We start from the raw sequence: 13,987 nt of genomic DNA, 5'->3' as shown, positions 1-13,987 counted from the left end.
CTATCGGCTCATACATCACCCGATTACTTGGAGAGCAGAAAGACCCTCAGTCATTAGTGAGTGAATTAAAGATGATCTTAAGAGCTATTAATCACAGTGACAAAAGCCTTAATGTTTCTGTGACCCTAGTGGAGCCTGGGGACTCAAAGGGAAGCAGAGGGAGAGAAAATGGAAACATATGTTTTCTCCAAAATAACCTACCTTAGGAGAACTGTCAAAGAGAGAGTCACATCAAACTAAGAAATTCTGCCAGCCACTGGCCCCTGGATTATGTGTCTATTTATCTTCTTGTGAACCCATGTTTCCTTTTAAAATATATGTTTCTTGTTATAGACAATTAGAGAGCCAAAGCCATTGTCTTTTGTATTTTTAATATCTCTATATAAAGTGTATTCAGAAGGACTTGTACTTCTGCTAAACTACCTTCCTTGAAAAAATTCAACGAAAATTGTATTCAGTCTGCTAACCACGTAAATCAGGATAAAAACAAGCAGACAATAGCAGTAAAGCACCATTATAAACATTAATTCAAGCAGATACCATATTCCAATAATGGACCAAAACGGTAACGTTATTAAGTACTACAGTAGGATACAACACTTAATCATTCTTCAATATATCTGGCTCTATTCGTCTGGATGTTTACAAGATTATAATGGCATCAACTCCACTGTTAATAACATAGGCACTTGCTGGAATTTCAATTATCTTTTGCAATATGTTGATGTGAGGAACAGACTACAACTGGCTATTTCCGAATATGGTGAGAAGATCCATATCTCCTTATTTGTACGCATGTCTTTGTTTATGTAGCTGAGGTAAAAATATTGCATTGTGCTCACATTTTGTAACTGGTTCTGCCTCTATGATTAAAAAAAATAGGAAATTCTAGCTAAATGGCTTTTCTACATGTCAGTTTCTCTGATGTGATTTAGATTAGCAAAAAGTATTGCTGAAATTACAGTTTTCTCTTTTTAATATTGATACCAAATGGCCACACATAAAAATTTTCTTTCAATTTTCAGTGCCTAATACAGTAACTAACACATAATTGGGGCTCAATCACTACGTGTTGGCTGATTGAAATAGATAAATAAATAACATTGAAAAACAAATATCGTTGTGGATAAGGAATATCAAGAATTTTCAGAATTTTTATTTATTCATTCTCAATAAACTTTTATTTTATAGTTTGACTAAAGAGCCCAAATCATCAGTTCAACTGAAAAGCATGAGCTTGAACTACATAAGATTATTTTCTTATTTATTAGAAAGAACATTTTTAAGCATAATTATCTCTCTGGAACCATAGAGAAGATAAAGGAAAAAATTATATAAAATTAATTTGCTGTAAAAAAAAAATTTTTTTAGAATAATTTAAAAGTTCCATGAGAAAAATAAAACCTCCTTAAGAACCAATCCGTTTTTGTATTCTACTTTACCATTTATAGAACCCTATGAACTAGATTTCATTATTTTCCCCCATCTCCCAGATGAGGAAACCAAAACTTAAAATATTAAAGTAAAACTTTCCCCAGTGTCACAAATCTAACTAAGGGGCAGAGAACGCCAGGTCTTCTGGCTTCAAATCCAGTTCTCTTGCCATTAAACTAAGCTGTGTCAAATGCAAAGAAAATATCTAGGTTAACACAGAATCAATCTTTGAAATTTGGTCTCTGATAAAGCCTACTTTCTACGCAGGAAGTCATACTATTAAAGGCTATAGGTGACATCCAAATACTAACTTCTTTGCAATTATTAGTCATAAAAAGAGAAAAGTTTAGGAAACTCATGTCAGATCCACTGATAGAATATCAAAAATTAGTGAACAAAATGTTCATGGAAGCACCTTCTTTGGTAACCACACAGATTCAAATTACAACTCTATCCATTTAACAGAATCAAGCTTTCTGGAATGTTATTCCTGGGGACAAAAACCTTCTTTATTTAATTCCCTCTTCTCCCCCTGCAATCCCCAGCAAATAAGAGTAAAGGTATTCTTGAGTTAAAGAAAAATGAAAAGTATAGATTTACAGAGAAATCTGTTTTCATTTGGCATTTTTCCTTCTCCCCAGGCACTAAAAGGAGATCCATTATAATCTCAGAGTAGAGTTCAACACTCAGGAGATTGGAACTTTTTTTCTAAAAACAATTGAAAAATTACTGTTGAATGGTTAGACTTCCTAAGATTTCAGCAGAGCCTAATTGCAATGTCATATATAAAGTGACAAGACACTCATAACCATTTCATCTCTTAAATGTACTAAAGAGATGTGGTACTCATCCAGTCGCTCCAGAAAGGTCCAGGACACAACTAATTTCTACTATTTATTGAGCATTTACCATAAGCCAAACACTAATTTCAGCACTTTGCTTACGTTAACCTATTTAGTCCTCATAATAGCCCATGAGTTAAATATTACTATTATCCCTATTTTATATAAAGGAAACCGAGCAGAGATGTTAGGTAAATTAATATGTGATGAAAAAGCCATGATTCAACCCAGATAGTGTAGCTCCAAAGCCCACACACTTAATCCCTAAACTATATACCTTCTCACTCTGCACTTCACCCTGTAATAGCTTCCCAAATATAGGATAACAGTAAGAATAGTTTTTTAAAAGATACATTCATCTAAATCACAAATATTCAAGTTCCTGAGTCAAAAATTGGCATTCAAACATTTTCAATTGCAACAGAGATTCAGGAGCAAGTAGTTTATAGCAGAGATGGTCTCAGGAAACACAGGGAGAGAAGTAGGAAGAGAGAGAAGCCAGAAGTAAATAAAGGGTTTGTTATCATGTGAATTACCACTGAGAACTGAGGAAAACTGTGTAGATCAGCATGGCTGAGGTGAGGAAGCTGGGGGTTTTGTCCACCAATTCCCATCAGTCATTTGTTGAGAGCTGATCCCAGGGGATGCAATTCCTTGAACTTCTGACCTGCCCAAGCTCAGACCCAGCCTACTCAGGCAAACCATTTGGAAGTCATGGTTAGCCTGCACAGAGATGTTGAGGGGACGTGGATTGGGCACTAGCCATCTGTAGCGCTGGCCACAGCCAGCATATGAAGAAGAGATACTTCATACACTTCTCGTTTTCCTGCTCCAATATGCAGAGTTCGATCTAGTAATTAAAAACCACGTGTGCTTGGCAAACAAAATAAAATTTTTATTACTCCTCTGTCCATATTACTTACTAATTCATTCTTTTCCCCAACAAAAATTTATTGTGATCTTGAATCTAAGTTGGGTGCTGGGGGGCAGAGATTAAAACATAAATTAAAAACACTGTCAAACAAGACATAAAAATTACTAGCCATAAAAGCAAAGGCTGATAGAAACTGACTACATTAAAAGGAAGACCTTCTGTTCATTTAGAGATAGAATAAAGGAAGGGGGGAAAAAAAGAAAAGCTACAAACTAGGGGAAGATATTTGAAAAACATGTAATTAACCAAGGATTCGTATCCAGAATATAAAAACAACTTCTAAAACAATTAAGACTAAACAAAAACCCAATGGAAAGATAGGCCACAGACATAAACAGGATTTCACTAAATAGGAAACATAAAAGGTCCATAAATATATGAAAAGAAACTCAATCCCTTTAGTTATCAGGAAAATACAAAGTAAGGTGATAATAAGATAGTATTTTACACCTCCAAGATTGACAAGTAGGATAATAGCAAGTGGTCTGAATACATAAAGAATGCAGGAAATCTTGCCCTTTGCTGCTGTGTGTGTGTAAACTGGCACAAGGACCTTAAAAAGCAATCTTGTTCTACCTTGTGCTATCCCCTCTGACACAGCAATTCCACTCCTACACATATACTTCAGAGAAGTTCTTGCATACACATATTGGAAGACACGTTTGAGACTGTTCACTTCAGCACTGCTTATATCCCCAAACTGCAAACCCAAAGGTCCATTGCAAGAGAATGAATAAATAAGTTGTAGTACAGTCTTATCAGAAAACAGTATACAGCGTGAAAATGAGCAACATGGATGAACTTCGAAACAAAATATTGCATAAAGAAAAGCAAGATTTAGATTATTTTCTTAACTCAAAAATAAAGCAAAGCCAAACACTATATTGGTAATATATATATAGGCAAAACCCCACATTTTTAAGTAGGGAAATGATAAAGGTAAGATTCAGGGGAACAGTTACTTCCAGAGTGAGGCAGGGGAATTGGGATAAGGAAGATGCGCATAGGGAGATACGATAATACAGTCATGTTTCACTCCTTAAGTTAGGTGGTCTAAGTTCATGGGTATTCATTTTACTTTCATGTTCTATTACTTGTACATATGTTACATATACAGGCATACCTCGTTTTATTGTGCTTCACCTTATTGCTCTTTGCAGATACTGCATTTTTTACGAATTGAAGATTTGTGGCAACCCTGCATCGAGCAAGTCTATTGGCATCATTTTTCCAAGAGCATTTGTTCACTTTGTGTCTCTGTGTCACATTTTGGTAATTCAGTATTTCAGACTTTTTCATTACTATTATATTTGTTACTGTGATCCGTGATCAGAGATCTTTGATGTTACTACTACAACTCACTGAAGGCTCAGGTGATGGTTAGCATATTTTAGCAAGAAAGCATTTTTTAAATTAAAGTATGTATTTTCTTTTAGACTTAATGCATTGCACACTTAATAGACTATAGTGTGAACATGATGCACAGGAAACCAAAAAATCAGTGTGACTCACTTTATTTCGGTACTGGCTTTATTGTGGTGGTCAGGAACCAAACCCACAATATCTCAAAGGTGCGTCTGTATTATGTTACATACGTTCTTTTCCATGTATCAAGTATTACATGATAAAGGATTACTAATTAAGAAAGTGATCATTGACCGTCCATAGCTCACAATCCTGTGGGGAAGTCTTCTTGCAGAAATGCTAAGTGCTGTGATGGGAGAATCACAACAGAGGGAGTAAGGAGTCCAGATGAGGGCAAGAAGGTTTCATGGAGAAAGCCTTGAAAGGTGAGCATGATCAGTTGAGTGGAGGCAGCAAACGCGTTCTAGGCAGGGGAAACCGAATGAGCAAAGGATTGACAGAGACTGAAGCCCGCTGACATTTAAGGTGCTGAGACGGGGTGAGGTGACGGGTGGTGGAGGAAGATGATACTCCAAATAGTTTGCTATTGAGTGAATGACGAGATCTGGATTCTTTTACGGCAAGGCACAATTCTCACATTTTTAAGGGGACTTCTTACCATTGCTCATCTTTTTAGGGATGGACCCTATGCGGTCTAAAACTCCTGAAGGAAAAACCACTTCTGGTTCCCACTTCAGACTGGTGGTGTTGAGAGAGGGGGAGGAGAAATTAAACCTGTCCGCCTCCTTCTTTCTGCCAGTTGCTCACCCGAGACCTAAGGGTCAAGTAATCGCCTCTAGATTTGTAGAGAAAGTCATACTGGGTGGTCTCCCCAGGATTAAATGCCAGGATCATTGAGAAAATTTCATCCCATTAGAGGCACAGAGGCCAGACGAGCCCTCTATTTGTGGAGCTGACTGTGCCTTCTGTACACAGGTAATTTCCCAAATAGTTCAAATAACTTGGAAGGGCAGAGAGTGCACACTGACAAGAGGCATACAGATGACAATGCATCTGATCATACTGGAGCCTGCCCTGTGTGGCCTGGGAAGTGAAGCAGCCATTTCCCGCGCCAGTTGGCATCACAGTTTAGCCTGGCACCGCGGGCAGACAGATAGGATCCACGGCTCTCTAGGAGAGGTCCAAGGCATCCATGCCCTGGACAGAACCTTCCCTCGGAAGGAGTGTGGCTAATATGTTCACATTTCTATGGTGTTTGACAAAACATTTTGTAACAAATAAAAATTATACAGTGATAATGAAATCTATTACCGAGCAATACTTCCAGTGTTTATAGTAAAATGTTTTCATTCACCCTCATTTTAAAAACTTTGAACGAATTCAAACTTTTTATCACACTCACTGACACACATTAGTAAGAATACGTCCATTTCACCAAACCCAAGAATTCTCTCTCTATCAAAAAAATAGAAAAGTCTATGGGAGACAGACCAGGATTCATTTTGTGTATCTTTAGCAAATTTGAGATCTTTTAATGCAGATAACATCGTGGTATAATTTCCACATAGAAATACTTTTACTTAAATTGTTCCAATGGATTTGTCTGAATTTATATCAAATATACATAAGATTTTTGGTAGATGGAAATATCAAGAATAAAAGTTATTTTTAAGATTTTCCATCTCAGTTACACTTAAGAGTCATTTCCATATGCCATTGAAGTTATACTTAAGAGTAATGTTATACTTAAGAGTAACTTCCGTATGCCATTAAGGTATGAATCTGAGAGTTTTAATCTTCCACTTTTGTTTTCTAGTAAGCACAAAGGATATAAGAAGCAGCTACTACTAACAAGGTATAAAAATCTGTAGTGCGTGGGCATGTCACCATCCCAGTTAGGTGGGAGTGCTAATTTAATTTCTTCCATGCCAGCAAAGGAAGTTTCAGATGTTTCATGTCATATATTTATATGACTTCCATTCCCATCATTCCACTAAAAACCTTGCTCTGAGTTTGCCAGCAGCCTCCATCCCATCCAACCCAAAAACTTTCATCTTCTTCATTCTCCTGTTTGACTGGGCTTATCTCCTGTCTATACTCTTTGGGAAGACGATGAATTTTTCCCCCGACCACTGTTTCCCCACCTACAAGAAATCATATATTTAGGAGATTATAGAGACAGTGACCACTAACATTTAGTGAAAGAAAATCAGTCAAAACAAATAAATAACAAGAGTTTCCTAAAAGTGAGATTACTACAGAAGAAGATGCAAAGCCAATTGTAGTGGTCTCTCTTCCATTCCTGGACATAAGGGGTTCCACAACCCTGGAAAACCCATCATCACTGAGGTCTCCAGTTTTTTCCATTTGCAGTTTTCGACCCTGAGTATAAGATTGGTCAAATGGCCTCGTGTCTTTATGGCCCTAGTAGATTTCTTCATATTGCAGCTAGTTGAATGCAGGTCTGTATTCTTTACAACACTCCCACAGGACCTGGTCCAGTGCCTTGTATTCAATAGGTAGTCAGGAACTACCTGCTGAAGTTAAATGAGGGAACCTCTTGAAAGAGGACGCATTCCCCCACAGGGTTAAAAACAACTATTCACAGTAAGTTTGTAAAGATTAATTTTCTAGTCACAATATTTGAAAGTATGTACCAGAGCTGGGATTTCTCTCCTCCCCATCTGCTTGGAAGTTTCTTGCTGTCACACAGAAAAGAATAAATTGCAAATGGAAGGAAATTCCATCCGGGTCTCTTCCCTGTGAGCAAGCACCTTGACTCTCTTTGAAACGGCCAGCATTGAAGGCTCCATTCACGCCGCCCACATTAGGCCCTTCCTTACACTCCTCTGTGGTCCAACAAGGGAAGACCTATTCTGTGCAAGGCACTGCACGACTTTGTTTGGCAGGAAGGGAAAGGGGAAGAAGTGCAGCCCCAATCTCCCCTCAAAACTAATACTGTAATCTAAGCAATAGATTTACCTCAGGTAATCATGTTTATATTGTAATATCTTTGCCCACCTTAGCTGCTCAGCACACTGTTAAGACCCGGGGAAGTAAACAAACAAACAAAAAAACCCACTTCTTTTGTGTGCCCTCAAATAGTTGAGGCTAAACGTGACTTCTGTTCCCATCATTTCACTAAAAACCCTTCTCTGACTTTGCCAATAGCCTCCATCCCATCCAACCAAATAACTTTCATCTTCTTCATTCTCCTGTTTGACTGGGCTTATCTCCTGTCTGACTGGGCTTATCTCCTGTCTATACTCTTCGGGAAGACAATGAACTTTTCCCCTGTCCACTGTTTCCCCACCTACAAGCCTGGGTCTGCTGCTTGCCCTGCTTACCCAGAGACCCAGCAGGCCTCCATCTGGGCTTCTCTACCAGCGATTCCTCCCTGCGAGTAGAGTGAGAGAATCTAGCTGCTCAGCAAAACTCAGTTGTCTCTGAAGACAGAAGAGGATTCTCAGTACTATATATTTAGCTCAGCTTTTCCCCCTCTCTTGTAGTCAGTGAGCCCTTTCCATTCACAAATACAGAGATCTCTCTTACGTGTGAAATCTTGAAACAAAACAAAACAAAACAAAAACCCAACAACAACAACAAAACAAGCTCATAGGTACAGAGAACAGATTGGTGGTTTCCAGATGTCAGGGGAGTGAGGGGTGGGAGAAATGGGTAAAGGGGGCATACATGTATGAAACAGAAAATATAAATAAAAATAAAACTAAGAAGTTAATCAGAAAAAAAGACTGATCCCTGGTAGGGAAATGATCATTTTAGCTATACCACTGCATTTGATGTTACAGCAGATAATCTGTACTCTAACTAATGATGTATTCTTTATAATTGTCTCATTGAATCCTCAGCAAAACTAAATACCACACAGTGTATAAATGCACACAGCCAGTAAGTGGCCAGGGCAGAATTCATACCCAGATCTGTTTTACTCTCCATAAATGACTGATCATACGTTTTGTGAGGATAGATTTTACAAGTTTAACTTGTTTTATGAATCTAACTATGTCCCCATGTCCCGCCAAAAACATGTACAATAAATAAAGTTGAAGAGCTAATACATGTACACAAATATAACACTGGAAGAAGTGAATAAATAAAAAAAAGTAGAGAAATGTCTTATAATCTCCAAGTTTTCATTCCCAAACTCACCCTCTTACAGGATTCCCACGTCTGCACCTCAGGACACTTTCCTGTGCTGATAGATTATGACTTTGGAAACACATTTAACTTCTCCCTTGCCCCAGACTCTCTTACCCAGTCTACTTTCACATCCTTTTAACACTTCCTGAAGCATCATTTTGATCATGTCACCCTCACTCTCAAATCCTGTGGGGACTCTCAGTTCCCACATCAAGGAAGAGACCCCATAAACCTTTACCAGAGGCTTCACATCACAGCTCATCTTTCCCCTCACAGACTCCAATACACCCCCCCACAAACTTCCTGAAAGACACACACGCTCCACAAATAATGCAGATCTTCCCTATCAGCCACCTTGCTCTGAGTTCATAGCACAACACTTGCTAAACCACCCTCCCCGTTCTTGATAATTTACTAAGTGGGCATTGGTTCTGGGTACTGTGCTTTACCTTTTGTGTTCATTATCTTAAACCCTACCCTTCCATACACTGTGAGGTCAACATCACCATCTCTGCTTTGCAGATGAGGAAATTAAGGCTGAGAGAGTTGCCCATGATCACACACCTGGTATCAGAACCAGGATTTGAACCCAAGTCTGGCTGACTCAATAGTGCACGCTCACAGGTACTACACACTACTGTCCACATGCCCATCAGGATGGTACATGACAACATGCACTCTGTCCATGCTGTTGTGGTCCACTAATACAAAATTAATTAAACGTATTCTTAAATTCCCCAGATGTTTTTCAGCATGATCTTGTCAGTCGATAAACACTCAAAGGTCTATAAATTTTTCATGTTCTGAAAAAGGGCCACCATACTTTAAAAGATTGGAATCCAACTCCCTCATTTTACCTAGAACCTAGAATTTGGTTGGAAGCCTCCTCATCCTCTAAGATTCAGATGAAATTGCCTTCAACCACCCAGTTCCTTGACCTGTGACAGTCCAGAGCCCTACACAGCCATGACTACCAATTCCCGGCGGGGAAGAATTAAGTCTTCTCATTGCCCTCTGCCACCCACGCTTCAAAGTTCTCCTGGTCCACTCCCACCCTCCCCCACGCTGCCTTCCCGTAAAACTCACCCTCTCATTCAGTTTCTAGAAGATGGCCAGTCAAATCAGGCATTTCATGAGTTTTATTTGATTAAAGAAGGGAATAGGTTAAGATCACAGCAAATAAGAACTACACAGTATTGTAAATCAACTATACTTCGATGAAAAAAGAAACCCTATTAATTAATTAGTTAATCAATTTTTAATTTAAATGTTAAAAAAAAGATTACAACACGGAATGTGTGGTAGTCCAGTTTGAGGTAGTCAAAGAAAACCAGAACATCTTTCTCACTGATTCTGTAACTACATTTTTTTTTTTTTTTTTTTTTTTGCAGTACACGGGCCCCTCACTGTTGTGACCTCTCCCCTTGTGGAGCACAGGCTCCGGATGCGCAGGCTCAGCGGCCACGGCTCACGGGCCCAGCCGCTCCGCGGCATGTGGGATCTTCCCGGTTACAGGGCAATTACTACATCCCTGGCACCATGTTAATTCCTGGAAGCAAAACGGTGAAACAGACATTGTTCCTGTCCTCAGGGAACTCACACTTGGAAACAGACCACACAAACAGATGGTTACTGTACAAAACGATGAGTAGGTGTTCACAAAGTACTCAAGGAAAAACTAAGAGGAAGAGACCACCTCAATCTGGAAAGCTGGGGAAGGCTACACGCCAGAGCTAAAATTTTAAATAATACCTCTTCTGTGAAGATTTTGCCATGTCCAGACATCTGAGTGAGAAAAAGTACATTCTAGGCAGAGAAAAGCATGCATGTGGCTTACATATTAAAGGACCGGTGAATAGTTGCATATAGATGGAGTATAAGCATTAAAAAAGGATGCAAGATGTGAAGCTAAAACAGTAGGTCTGAGGCATATTATGGAAATCCTTTTCTGTGATGCTATATGGTTTGGCAACTAGGAGTCATGACATGATCAGATCTGTATTTTGGAAAGACACCTGGAAAGTTCTTGGATGAAAGCTAGGAGAGGAGAGGAACCAGAGGTTATTACAATGGTCTTGGTAACCAATGGGGAGGTGATATTTAGGTCATCACTGGAACCTGACTCACAATAGATACTCAACAAATGTTTTTACTTAATTGAATTTGTCTCACTAGCATCTTGCTCAAATATAGTGAGCAACTGGCCTTGATACAGTATCTTTTAAAACACCATCTACGGGCTTCCCTGGTGGCGCAGTGGTTGAGAGTCCACCCGCTGTTGCAGGGGACGCGGGTTCGTGCCCCGGTCCGGGAAGATCCCACGTGCCGCGGAGCGGCTGGGCCCGTGAGCCATGGCCGCTGAGCCTGCGCATCCGGAGCCTGTGCTGCGCAACGGGAGAGCCACAGCAGTGAGAGGCCCGCGTACCGCAAAAAAAAAAAAAAAAAAAAAAAAAACACCATCTACATTTTGAATATTGAAAATGCTCAGGTGCCTGATCAGGGTTAAGATGACTTGGAACTAACTGAATATTTATAGGTCACGTATCACATACTAAGCATCATCTCTACATTACCTCATTTACTCCACACAAGAACCTTTCAAGATAGTATTTTTCACCATTTTACAAAGGAGGGAAATGACGTCAGAGGAATTAGTGAACTAGGGGTCACACCAGAATTGGAATTTGATGTGTACCTAACTTCAAAATCACCTGTAAATTCTGGGTATTATGGCAGCAAAGGTCACTGGTAAAGCCACATTCTCCTTGATCACATACTTCAGAATAGGATTCACAGGAATGAGACAAGGTTGTGGATGAGAGATCTCTGGCCTAGGAAGAGAAGTTCTGATACTGGTTCCATTTTTTACTACCTACGGCAGCAAACCACAGTGAGTTAGATATTGTCATAACACATTGCATAATTCCAATAAGGCATTCACATCTCAATTACTCTTGGTTATTTCCAGTTCAGTAATAGATCAAACAGACCCACTGTTTGGTGGGCTGGGGGAGGGTAGAAAACTCACTTAACTCCTAAATACCATTAAATATTTAATAGTATTATCAGGAGGTAATGCCACTTTCCATAATACATTTGGCTTCAGGTACACTGGAATCCAAACTTCTGACATCCCCATACACTGATAAATTTCTGACCCTGAAGTTTTATTTCAGTTCAGATCTCCAAAATCTCCTTAAGCCAATCTACCAGGAACAACGCCTGTCAACAGAGAGACAGAACGTCATCCACAAAGCCTTTAAAGTTTTAAAAACAAAGCCAAAGGAAGCTCATTTGGGAAAGGTCTTTTCTTTCTTTAAGATGAGAGATGGAGCACAAATGAAGCATACCATGGTAAATAGGAACTGTGCTCCCTTGCAGTCATGCACTATAGCCATTAAGCCTTAAGGTCTTCAGGTACCAAGCAATGCATATGATAAATTTCTCAAAAACATCCCAGCCATAACATAGTTCTTGCTGATTGCTCATTTACCCATAATGCATGCTGTCATAGCAAAGCCTGACAAATGACAGAGAAAGCTCAGGTTATTTTTTACACTGACTGCCAAGCCCCTCACCTCAGATTATTCATTTATTAGGGCAATCACTGAGGTCTGGGTACTTAATATTGTTTTCACCAAATATGAAAATGATCTACTTGCCTATTCTTTAGTTCCTCCTAGGGCAAGCCATTTATCACCAGCTCAGGATAAATGACTGCTTCATTATAGCTATAATTTATGAGGTGTTAGAAGTAAAGAGCCACGCCTAGAGACTTAAAGCTTTAATATGGATTAAAATAAGATAATCAATCAAGCTAATACAAATTTTTCGCTCAGCATTATTTCTTGTTTTGAAATAGCTTAATAATTTTGGAGGGGAGGGGGGATTTTAAGCCATGTTGAATATCTCATTATCCAATAACATGCATGTGTATCTGAGGCAGTATGTAAATAGATATAGGATGAGATACTACCAGGAAAAAGGAAATAAAACCATGCCACCAGCTGTGATTGACCAAAATCCTTATTTTCCTTAATGGTGTCTGATGAACTGGAGGCCAAGGAGTTTGAAAAGCAGGTATGAACTTAAGTAGCCTCTTCTCTCCAATTTTCTTATTTCTCTATAAGAATACCGCAGAAAGATCATGGCTGCTTTATTTTTCCTTATTCTCCCTACAACAAAGAACTTACTCTAGGGAGAAAAGTTATGTTTCAATAACATTTCAACAATTTTGCTTTTTTTTATGACTGAGGCAGGGTTGCACAACTCATAATTTGGACAAGAGCAGCTTCTTGCTGTGTCTAGGGAATAAAGAGTATTTCCCTCTAACATAGCATTACGGTCTTAAATTTTTTTCTGGTTTGTATCTTGATTTTATGGTTATTAAGCTATGCCAAAACAAATATTATTTCTAAATTATGTGTCATGCTCAAAACACTAACATAAACCTAATTGACCACTTGAGCAAAAACCTTTGAAGACTGTATGGGAAGTTCACAATTTAATGCTTTAAACACATACCACCGGGAAGAAAATCACCACAAGATTTAACAAATGAGCAGTCTAAAGCCAAAACACAAAGACGTTAATTAAAAAACCTTCCAGAAGTTCTTGCCATTTTCCTAAGACCATGTTCCTTGCAGGTGAGACAAATGGGCCCCAGCTGCCTCCAGGCAAATCTTGAAGGATACTTCCAGCAAGGCCTGGTGACTGGAAACTACTCAGCCTTGAAATTAACATCCCTAGGAAAAACCTTTTCCTCCCCCCTCTAGACAACAGCAGCTTACATCTTCAGGACAAAACAGAAAAAAAAAAAAAAATGATGACAAAAAAGGAGGCCAGAGAAGACAGCTGAAGTCACGCTGTGTTCTTCTGAAGGTCCCTTCATTTCTTACTTCAGAGAGAGCATGGAAAACACACTGATCCTGATAATGGCTTTGATCAACGTGGCCAATCTCCCCACTTCCTTACACACACGTACTACTGAGTTTACGTTAAAGGAGTGAAAGCTGGGACTTTCACAAAAGCTCTGTGTCAGGAGGTGTGATTACAAATGAAGCCATGAATCTGTGTGAGAAGAAAAGGATCTTTCACAAGCTCATAATGGGAACTGAATGCAAAAGTCACAGAACTGTAATCTAGAGTATGGCAACCTGTGATATAAAATAGTTCCACCTAGCGCAACTGTTTTCCATTCAGTATTATTTCCAGCAATAAGAGCCTCTGAAATATCAGACTGGTTTAAGTT

At 39.1% G+C, this 13,987-nt stretch overlaps 1 protein-coding gene across 4 annotated transcripts in view; it reads right to left on the bottom strand.

Annotated features, from left to right (window-relative positions):
* Window positions 1-13,987, bottom strand: part of MECOM (MDS1 and EVI1 complex locus) — a 566,538-nt gene that overhangs the window by 341,084 nt on the left and 211,467 nt on the right. Inside the window, exon 1 of one of the 4 annotated variants that reach the window (XM_060298431.2) lies at window positions 8,746-8,789. The exons of the other annotated variants lie outside the window; for them this stretch is intronic. The gene's annotated coding sequence lies outside the window, so the exon portion shown is untranslated. Of the gene's footprint in view, window positions 1-8,745; window positions 8,790-13,987 lie in introns of those variants that run through there. 4 annotated transcript variants of the gene reach the window in all.

The sequence above is a fragment of the Globicephala melas genome, chromosome 4 (assembly GCF_963455315.2).
Source record: "Globicephala melas chromosome 4, mGloMel1.2, whole genome shotgun sequence".
NCBI lineage: Eukaryota > Metazoa > Chordata > Mammalia > Artiodactyla > Delphinidae > Globicephala > Globicephala melas.
Note: the sequence above shows the minus strand (reverse complement) of the source record. Positions and strands in the feature narration are given on the sequence as shown.